Source organism: Moschus berezovskii, chromosome 18 (genome assembly GCF_049115385.1).
Source record: "Moschus berezovskii isolate FMDL1 chromosome 18, NW_MosBer_1.0, whole genome shotgun sequence".
Classification (NCBI taxonomy): domain Eukaryota; kingdom Metazoa; phylum Chordata; class Mammalia; order Artiodactyla; family Moschidae; genus Moschus; species Moschus berezovskii.
The window spans coordinates 33,233,428-33,245,337 of NC_142477.1; positions in this window are offsets into that span (position 1 = coordinate 33,233,428).

Genomic DNA, 11,910 nt, shown 5'->3' on the forward strand with positions numbered 1-11,910 from the left:
TATTCTGAGAGCTCCCAATTTTATATGAACAAGTCAATGTTCTATATCTATATAGAATACTAAAACTGTTATTTGAATTTTCTTCTAACATGTTCTTCCCCATATGGTTCCTTCTACTTTAGAGGTACCAAATGAAGCTTTGTCTTGACCAAAGATCACATGTAACAATTAAGAAATCTCTTTTTATTTTTGGCTCTTACAATGAATTTTCACAGCAACATGTGGTAAGGCAGTTACTGGTCGGGGCTTGCGGTCTATAGAATTGTTGTCTATACAACTTACACATTTGTGGATAAAAATCTGGCACAGATGGAAGATAAAAATGCTTTATTAATTATATCTGTACTAGAATATTTTATTCTTTGGCTGGAAAGTTCAGTTCAATTCAGTCACTCAATCATGTTCTGCTCTTTGCGACCCCATGGAATGCAGCATGCCAGGACTCCCTGTCTATCAACAACTCCTGGAAATCACTCAAACTCATGTCCTTTGAGTCGGTGATGCCATCCAACCATCTCATCCTCTGTCGTCCCCTTCTCCTCCTGCCTTCAATCTTTCCCAGAAAGCATCAGGGTCTTTTCCAATGAGTCAGTTCTCATCAGGTGGCCAAAGTATTGGAGTTTCAGCTTCAGAATCAGTCCTTCCAGTGAATATTCAGGACTGATTTCCTTAACGATCGACTCTTTTGATCTCCTTGCAGTCCAAAGGGACTCTCAAGAGTCTTCTCCAACACCATAGTTTAAAAGCATCAATTCTTTGGCGCCCAGCTTTCTTTATAGTCTGACTCTTACATCCATACATGACTACTAGGAAAACCATAGCTTTGACTAAATGGATTTTGTTGGCACAGTAATGTCTCTGCTTTTTTATAGGCTGTCTAGGTTGGTCATAGCTTTTTGGTCATGGCTAGGTTGGTCATAGCTAGGTTGGTGATGTCTGGAGAATAATTAGACTTCATAGTTTAAAATGTATTGTTCTGACCACCAACATATATGCTATTGATATTGTTTGTATTACTTATAATTATTATTCTTCCTTTGAACATTACTTATCATGGTTTAATTGAATTTGGGTTCCTGATATTGAAATATCTCTGTCTTTCACAAACAACCCAGTTGAATCTATTATATTGGGAAAATATTTTAAAAATCTGAATGATATACAGTGTTGATGAGAGTAGGGGAAAACTGCATTACATGTATATTCTCATAAAGTATATTCAATTACACCTTAATTTTTTAGAACACAATAGTGACAAGATGTTTGTCCCATGATTGTGTTACACTGTATAAATGGTATCTTGTGCATGCTAAGTAGCTTCAGTCATGTCCAACTCTTTGTGACCCTATTTACTGTAGCCTGCCAGGGTCCTATGTCCGTGGGATTATCCAGGCAAGACTACTGCAGTAGTCTTGTCATGCCTTCCTCCAGGGGATCTTCCTGACTCAGGGATCGAACCCATGTCTCTTACATCTCCTGCATACCAGTGACACCTGGGAAGCCCTTGCTAGCAGCCTTACTCAAATTCAGCCCTTGCTGGACTGATGAAGTCAGGGGCCATGATGGGAAGTTCATATGGAAAAAAACTGCTAGTATCCCCTAGCAGTTCAAGGCAGCCATTAGGAGCTCACCATGACTTTTAGGCAACAGTCAATAAGAAGCCTTGGACTCAGTCCTAGAGAAGCTAGTAAGTGAATTCTGCCAAGAATCTGAGTAAGAAGGAAGCAGATTTGTCGCTGTTCAAGTCTCCCCTTGAAAGCCCTGACCTGGCAAAACCTTTATAGCAGCCTTGCTTAAGGCTGAGATAAGCCATGCCAAGACTCTCAGATTACAGAGACTGTGAGATAATTACTATGTTATTTTATGTCACTAAGCTTGTGATAATTTGTTACACAGCAAGAGATAACTAATACATGAACTTTCTTAGTTTTTTGTTTTGTTTTTTTCTATGCATGAATTATTGAACTTGTTGTTGTTTAGTCACCAAGTCATGTTCAATTCTTTTGTGACCCCATGGACTGTAGTCCACCAGGCTTCTCTGTCCACGAGATTTCCCAGGCAAGAAACTCTTTCCTGCATCGCTAGGCAGATTCTTTACCAATGAAGGTCTGAGAAGATCACATTATTGAGCTAACTAACATTAGAATTTTAAAAAAAAAACAGTCTGTAAAATATTTTACATATTTTGAGGAGAGAACAATCTCTCCTTTATGTGATATTCTTTTCTTTCTTGTACATTTCCTAGAACTATTGTTGACTTTAAAAAGGTTACTGAAAACGTTAGTAGTAAATATATTTTCTTGAAATCTAAGACAGCTGGTTGCATTGACAATTAGAATGTTGATTTAAGTAAAATTTGAGAGATTCTCAAATTGTCAACAGCCTCTAAAATGATATTGATTAATAATTATTTTTTCTTCAGTTTTATAATTAAACTTGACATTTAATAAGATTTATCATAAGTGGTACATTTGATTACATGTGATTTTAATATATGTAACCATTTAATTTAAATTATGTATATTCTAGCGTTTTTTGTCTTCTCACAGTAATTTCAAGAATAAGAAATGTGAATTCTTAAGTTATACTAAATGTCTTATCTTTAATTAGTAATGGTTCACATTTCATTATTGAATTTTAAAGTTAAAATGTTTAATGAATCTAATGTTTGCTATTATAACTAATGCAAACTTCAATTTAGCAATATTTTATGACCGATATTAGGATTTATCTTATATACACACAGCCAAATTTCTGAATTGATTAATCAGTTTCCAGTAAACTTAAGGAAACTATTCAATACACAAATATTCAATAATTATATAACAATATACAAACATAATAGTAATATGTATTTCCATAGATTTCATAAAATAATTTGAAGTCAGCAAAATATTAAGGCCTTTGTGAGATAAATGTATTTATCATAATTTTGCTTCAACTCTCTGGGGACCCAGGTGAAGTAGGAGAAGGAAAAGAAAAAAATATATAGTAAGTGTCTATTGGAGGCTAGGTACAGTGCTGTACACCATACAACCTGAATAAACAGAAAAGTTGAAAGAGTTATCTAAATCATATAAAAGATAGGAGATTAATTAAGAATCTCAAATCTGTGTTTTTCCCATCACTTCCTTGAACAGTTCTTACTGACCATTCTGTTGCCTCATGCTATTTACTCCTCTGATTTATAGATCCATAGAACCTGTAAATATTGTAATTAGCTGACGTATAAATTATCGATTATATACACTAGGAAATGCTGAAAAAAGTAGCAAGTCATGAGACATACTCATGTTCGAGAAATATATGATTAATCTGGAGAGAAGAAGACATGTTTAAACATGTTATTGAGACTTTCAGCTATTCTCCAAGTCTAGATTAGCATTATAGCCTTCTGCTGCACTATGATACTAATTGTGTCTTTCACCCTGTACCAAATGTGTTCCATCTTTCTGAACAATTCTAGATAGTACTATGGCTAAGGAATAAAACTTTACATATAATTCTGAAAAGCTTTCTCAAGAAGATTGAATCAGAATGACATTCAGAAAATGTAAAAACATGTAATCACCAACAAATTTCATTTAAGTAACTTTTTGGTGCTGATAGATGTCGATTATGGGAGTGTGCATGAGGAAGGACTGAATTCTAGAATGCATAATTAAGATCATGATAGTTGCTCAGTTGTGTCTGACTCTTTTTGACCCCATAGACTGTAGCCCGCCAGGCTCCTCTGTCCATGGAATGGTCCAGGCAAGAATACTGGAGTGGGTTGCCGTTCCCTTCTCTAGGGGATCTTCCTGACCCAGGGATTGAACCCAGGTCTCCTGAATTGAGGGCAGATTCTTTACCATTTGAGCCACCATGGAAGCATATAATTAATATAAGAGGTACTTTAGAACAGGCTAAGTAGCCACTGTAGAGATTGGGAAAATTTTGAGAAGTATTTGAGTAACTCAGCCTTTAAAGATATATAGATTCATTCAGGCAAATAAGGGGGAAAGCAGTTGTCTGATAGAGTGCCAGTAAGCAAAGTGCAGAAAAAAGGGAAAGCACTTATTATATATGGGGTACTCTGAGAAATTTCATTTTTTCAGAATATATATTTCTGGAGGGAAGAAAAAAATTATGATGCAAAAGATACAGGGGGCTTAACCATGGAAAATATATATTTAGTTTGCTTGACTCTATAAAAGAATAGAGAATCACTGACAGTATTTAAATAAAGCATTGCCTTAGTCAGATTTGTCTTTCCTAATTATCATTCTAACTTTTGAATGTGAAGTATATTAAACACAGGCAAAATTAAGTGATAAGAATAATAGCTACTATTTATGTATAGTGTTTTAGCTAATTACCATAAAATATTTTCTTTTTCTGATATTATTAATATTAACTCTGGTTTACAAATCAAAGAATATAGGCCATCAAGCTTTTCATGGTCATTAGCCCAAGCAGGAATTATATCCAGGGGTATTTGCTAATCCCTCTGCTGGAGCGATGAGTTGACTCACTTGAAAAGACTTTGATGCTGGGAAGGATTGGGGGCGGGAGGAGAAGGGGACTACAGAGAATGAGATGGCTGGATGGCATCACCGACTCGATGGACATGAGTTTGAGTGAATTCCAGGAGTTGGTGATGGACAGGGAGGCCTGGCGTGCTGTGATACATGGGGTCGCAGAGAGTCGGATACGACTGAGCGATTGAACTGAACTGAACTGAACTGCTGGACTCTCCTCATGAAGTCAGGAAATATGTGGGAAATTATTGTAATACCCTAGAGAAATGAAAACAACCTCACTGTGCATAAATACTATGGATGGAAACAGAGAAACACAGCTAAGAAGTACTGAGCAATAAGAAATACTGAGGAGTTAAAATCCTAATAGGAATGAGATGATTCTAGTTAATGGGTGAAGTCACTGGGGAATGTTAAATAATGATATTAATGGAAATGAGAAACAAAGGGACAGGAGGAGTTGGAAGGGGAGTGCTGAGTAATGCTGTGGTCATTCTGAAGCTTATCATAACATCAAGGGGATATATGCAGTAGGCTCTAGACCATGAAAAGCATGCTCCATTATTAAAAAAAAATACACAAAAAACAAACCCAAACTCCCCCAAACATAAACTTTTCAGTGTATCTTCATCTTGTAATTTAATATTCCCTGAATTTCCTGGTCTCAAGCTGAGTCTGTGGAATCTGGAGGTAAAATTATCTTTACTCCTCACTGCCACTTTAGAACATTTTTCTGCTATTCCCTTTGGAGCACCTGGAGTCCTGTTATCCCACACACTTCATTCAGGGAGACTTTAATACATTTCTCATAACTTACCCAGTATCCAACCTTCCCAGGACTCCACCATCTTGTATGGTTTCAACTTTTATTCCAATTTAATTATTTAAAAAGTGAATAAATTCAAATTTTATTTAAATGTTAATTACAGATCATCTAAAATTGGTTTGTAATTTTTTTTCTAGAAGTTTGGAATGCAGCAGTTATGAAGATAGAAGGTTAGACTCTATCCTAAGGGTAACTGGTGGCAATTAGAGGCCTTAGAAGAGAAGTTACTTGAACATTTGATCAGATCTGTGTTTCAATACAGTCATTCCTCCTGGGATATAGAGGATGCATGAGAAGAAGCTGTATAAAGGGAAAGAGAGCTCAAGGAAAGGCAGAATGCATTCATGATTTCTGGGTATGGAGAACATCACCCTGCTAGGAGGAATCACTGAGGAATAGGGGCCCTAGACTATTGTTTCTTCTTGTTTTGGTATTAATAGAAAACCTACTCATTTTCTCTATCTAGAAAAATTCTCTATTTATGCCTTATCATACAACCAATAGATGGTATCATCATCTCCAACTTAAGAGAGACTACATGAAAGATAAACATGGTGTAAATTCTGTAGATTAGCAGCAAAAAGAAACATTCCTAGTAACTGTCTAGTCAAATCTGTTCTTTGCTTGATAACCTACACTACTCAAACTCATGCCCACTAACACTCAATGACTTTAAAAGAACAAAGTGGAATTGCATTGAGGGGGAGAATTTTCTATATCCTTCTGTGTTCTTCCGGCTGGTTTAAGAATTATATTGACATGAGACAGGAAAAAAAAATCAAACAAAAATTTCATAACATGCATACATGGGAGATATCCATGTATACTCCCATGCGGGAGTTTCCCCATGGGGAAAACATTCACCTTAAATGTCATCTTCAAAAAAAGAGGATGTTTGGGTAGTGGTTTGGGACTTCAAAGGGGAGAAAGGCAATTCACAGTAATATGGAAAGCAATGTTTGGTAAACAAGAGTTTGCTGGGCTTTGCAGAGATAACAGGACATGTCTTACAGTTTGACCACTTGTTGTTGCTATTGTTCGGTCGCTAAGTCATGTCTGACTATTTGTGACCTCATGGACTGCAGCACGCAAGGCTTCTCTGTCCATCACTATCTCCCTGAGTTTGCTCAAATTCCTGTCCATTAAGTCAGTGATGCCATCCAGCCATCTCATCCTCTGTCACCACCTTCTCCTCTTGCCCTCAATTTTTCCCAGCACCACAGTCTTTTCCAATGAGTCAGCTCTTCTTATCAGATGGACAAATACTGGAGCTTCAGCTTCATCCTCAGTCTTTCCAATGAATATTTAGGGTTGATTTTCTTTAAGATTGACTGGTTTGATCTCCATCCTGTCAAGGACCAATTTTTCTGCGTGCAGCTTTCTTTATGGTCCAACTCCCATACCTATACATGACTACTGGAATACAATAGCTTCAACTGTATGGAACTTTGCTGGGATAGTGATATCTCTGCTTTTTAAAACACTGTGTAGGTTTGACATAGCTATTCTTCCAAGGAGCAGGTGTCTTTTAATTTCTTGGCTGCAGTCAATGTCAACATTGATTTTGGAGCCCCAGAAAATGAAATCTGACACTGCTTCCACATTTTCCCATTCATTTGTCATGAAGTAATGGGACTGGATGGATGCCATGATCTTCATTTTTAAATGTTGAGTTTTATGCAGATTTGTCCCCTCTTTCACCTTCATCAAGAGGTTCATTAGTTCCTCTTCACCTTCTGCCATTAAAGTGGTATCATCTGCATATCTGAGGTTGTTGATTTTTATTCTGGCAGTCTTGATTCCAGGTGGTGATTCATCTAATATGGTATTTCACATGATGTACTCTGCATATCAGTTAAATAAGCAGGGAGACAATATACAGCCTGGACGTACTCCTTTCCCAATTTCCTGGCATGTGAAATTAGTACAATTATATCGTAATTTGAACATTCTTTTGCAGCTTTTTTTTGTGATTGGAATGAAAACGGACCTTTTCTCAAACTGTAGCCACTGCTGAGTTTTCCAAATTTGCTAGAATAATGAGAGCAGCACTTCAATAGCATTGTTTTCTGAGATCTGAAATAACTCAGCTGGAATTCCATCACCTCCACTAGCCTTGTCTGTAGTAATGCTTCCTGAGGTCCACCAACCTCACACTCCAGGATGTCTGGCTCTGGATGATTGACCACATCATCATGGTTCAGTCAGTTCAGTTGCACAGTCATGTCCAACTCTTTGTGACCCCATGGAATACAGCATGCCAGGCTTCCCTGGCCATCACCAACTCCAGGAGCTTACTGAAACTCATGTCCATCAAGTCAGTGATGCCATCCAACAATCTCATCCTCAGTCATCCCCTTCTCCTCCGGCCTTCACTCTTTCCCAGCATCAGGGTCTTCTCCAATGAGTCAGTTTTTCACATTAGGTGGCCAAAGTATTGGAGTTTCAGCTTCAGCATCAGTCCTTCCAATGAATATTCAGGACTGATTTCCGTTAGGATGGATTGGTTGGCTCTCCTTGCAATGCAAGGGACTCTCTAGTCTTCTCCAACACCACAGTTCAAAAGCATCAATTCTTCAGTGCTCACCTTTCTTTAAAGTCCAACTCTCACATCCATACATGACTACAGGAAAAAACTATGGCTTTGACTAGATGTTGGCAAAGTAATGTCTCTGCTTTTTAACATGCTAAGTTGGTCATAGCTTTTCTTCCAAGGAGTAAGCATCTTTTTATTTCATGGCTGCTGACATCATCTGCAGTGATTTTGGAGCCCAAGAAAATAAAGTCAGCCACTGTTTTCATTGTTTCCCCATTTATTAGCCATGAAATGGTGGAACCAAATGCCATGATCTTAGTTTTCTGAATGTTGAGCTTTAAGCCAACTTTTTCACTCTCCTCTTTCACTTTCATCAAGAGGCTTTTTAGTTCCTCTTCACTTTCTGCCATAGGGTGGTGTCATCTGCATATCTGAGGTTATTGATATTTCTCCTGGAAATCTTGATTCCAACTTGTGCTTCATCCAGCCTGGCATTTTACATGATATGTTCTGCATAAGTTAAATAAGCAGGTTGACAATATACAGTCTTGACGTACTCCTTTCCCAGTTTGGAACCAGTCTGTTGTTCCATGTCCAGTTCTAACCGTTGTTTCTTGACCTGTATACAGATTTCTCAGGACGCAGGTCAGGTGGTCTGGGATTCCCATCTCTTGAAGAATTGTCCACAGTTTGTTGTGAACCACACAGTCAAAGACTTTGGCACAGTCAATAAAGCAGAAATAGATGTTGTTCCGGAACTCTCTTGCTTTTTTGATGATCCAGCAAATGTTGGCAATTTGACCTCTGGTTCCTCCGCCTTTTCTAAAACCAGTTTGAACATCTGGAAGATCACAATTCATGTATTGTTGAAGTCTGGCTTGGAGAATTTTGAGCATTAGTTTGCTAGCTTGTGAGATGAGTACAATTGTGGGTTAGTTTGAACATTTTTTAGCTTTGCTTTTCTTAGGGATTAGAATGAAAATTAATCTTTTCCAGGCCAGTTTTCCAAATTTGCTGGCATATTGAGTGCAGCACTTTCACAGCATCATCTTTTAGGATTTGAAATAGTTCAACTGAAATTCCATCACCTCCACTAGCTTTGTTCGTAGTGATGCTTGCTAAGGCCTACTCAACTTTGCATTGCAGGATGTCTGGCTCTAGGTGAGTGATCACACCATCATGGTTATCTGGGTCATGATGATCTTTTTTGTATAGTGCTTGTGTGTATTCTTGCCACGTCTTCTTAATATCTTCTGCTTCTGTTAAGTCCATACCATTTCTCTTTTACTGTGTCCATCTTTGCATTAAATATTCCCTTGGTATCTCTAATTTTCTTGAAGAGATCTCTAGTCTTTCCCATTCTATTGTTTTCCTCTATTTCTTTGCACTGATCACTGAGGAAGGCTTTCTTATATCTCCGTGCTATTCTTTGGAACTTTGCATTCAAATGGGTATATCTTTCCTTTTTTCCTTTGCCTTTCACTCCTTTTCATAGCTGTTTGTAAGGCCTCCTTAGACAATCATTTTGCTTTTTCCTTTGGAATGGTCTTTATCACTGCCCCTTGTACAATGTCACCCACCTCCACCCATACTTATTCAGACATTCCTTGAATCTATTTCTTACTTCCACTGTATAGTCATAAGGGATTTGATTTAGGTCATACCTGAATGGCTTAGTGGTCTTCCCTACTTTCTTCAATTTAAGTATGAATTTGGCAATAGGGAGTTCATGATCTGAGCCATAGTCAGCTTCCAGTCTTGTTTTTGTTGGATGTATAGAGCTTCTCCATCTTTGGCTGCAAGAATATAGTCAATCTGATTTCGGGGCTGACCATCTGGTGATGTCCATGTGTAGAGTCTTCTCTTGTGTTGTTGGAAGAGGGTGTTTGCTGTGACCAGTGCATTCTCTTGGCAAAATTCTGTTAGCCTTTGACCTGCTTCATTTTGTACTGCAAGGCCAAATTTTCTTGTTACTCCAGGTATCTCTTAACTTCCCACTTTTGTATTCCAGTCCCCTAAAATGAAAAACACATCTTTTTTGTGTGTTAGGTCTAGAAGGTCTTGTAGGTCTTCACAGGAACATTCAATTTCAGCTTCTTCAGCATTACTGGTCAGGGCATAGACTTGGATAGTTGTGATATTGAACGGTTTGCCTTGGAAATGAACAGAGATCATTCTGTCATTTTTGAGATTGTATCCAAGTACTGAATTTTGGACTCTTTTGTTGACTATGATGGCTATTCCATTTCTTCTAAGTGATTCTTGCCCACAGTAGTAGATATAATTGTCATCTAAGCTTAATTCACCAATTCCAATCCATTTTAGGTCACTGATCCCTAAAATGTCGATGTTCACTCTTGCCATCTCCTGTTTGACCACTTCTAATTTACCTTGATTCATAGACCTAACATTCCAGTGAAAGTCACTCAGTCGTTTCTGACTCTTTGCAACCCCAAGGACTATATAGTCCATGGAATTCTCCAGACCAGAGTAATCAGTGGGTAGCCTTTCCCTTCTCCAGGGGATTTTCCCAACCCAGGGATCGAACCCAGGCATTCTGCATTGCAGGCAGATTCCTTACCAACTGAGCTCCAGGTTCCTATGAAATATTGCTCTTTACAGCATCGGACTTTACTTCCATCACTAGTCACATCCACAACTGGGTATTGTTTTTGCTTTGGCTTTTGTCTCTTCATTCTTTCTGGAGTAATTTCTCCACTGATCTCCAGTTGCATATTGGGTACCTACCAACCTGGGGAAGTCACCTTTCAGTGTCCTATTTTTTTTTTTTTTTTGCCTTTTCATACTGTTCATGGGGTTCTCAAGGCAAGAATACTGAAGTGGTTTGTCATTCCCTTCTCCAGTGGACCATGTTTTGTCAGAACTCTCCACCATGACACGTCCATCTAGGGTGCCCCTACATGGCATGGTTCATAGTTTCATTGAGTTAGACAAGGCTGTGGTCCATGTGATTAGTTTGGGTAGTGTTCTGTGATTGTGGTTTTCAGTCTGTCTGCCCTCTGATAGTTAAGGATAAGAAACTTATGGAAGCTTCCTGATGGGTGAGACTGACTGAGGGGAAAACTGGATCTTGTTCTGATGGGCAGAGCCACGCTCAGTGAACCAGTGACATTGTTCAGTCATGTCCTATTCTTTGCAATCCCATGGACTGTATCCCACCAGGCTCCTCCATCCATGGAATTTTCCAGGCATGAGTACTGGAGTGTGCTGCCATTTCCTTCTCCAGGGGATCTTCCCTACCCAGGGATCGAACCCAGGTCTCCTGCATTGCAGGCAGATGCTTTACCATCTGAGCCACCACGGAAGTCCTTGGCCATACTCAGTAAATCTTTAATTCAATTTTCTGTAATCATAATGGTTAACTGGGTCATTAAGAGCTTTTTTCTTAGAGTTTATATTCTTACCACCTTTTCTTAATCTCTTCTGCTTCTGTTAGACTGTTGCCATTTTTGTCCTTTGTTGTGCCTATCTTTGTATGAAATGTTCCCCTAGTAACTCCAATTTTCTTAAAGAGATCTGTAGTTTTTCCCATTCTACTGTTTTTCTCTATTTCTTTGCATTCATTTAAGAAGCCTTTCTTATCTCTCCCTGCTCTTCTCTGGAACTCTGCATTCAGTTGGCTGTATCTTTCCCTTTCTCCTTTGCCTTTTGCTTTTTTTCTTTCCTCAGATATTTGGAAGGACTCCTCAGACAACTACTTTGCTTTACTGCATTTCTTTTTCTTGTGGATGTTTTGGGTCCCACATCCTATACAGTGTTAGAAACTTCTGCCCATAGTTCTTCAGGCACTCTGTCTATCAAATCTAAACCCTTGAATCTATTTGTCACTTCCTCTATATAATCAAAAGTGACTTGGTTTAGGTCATACCTGAATTGTCTAGTGGTTTTCCCTATGTTCTTCCATTTGAGCGTGAATTTTGCAATAAGGAGTTGACAATCTGAGCCACAGTCAGCTGCAGATATTGTTTTTTGCTGACTGCATAGAGCTCATCCATCTTCAGCTGCAA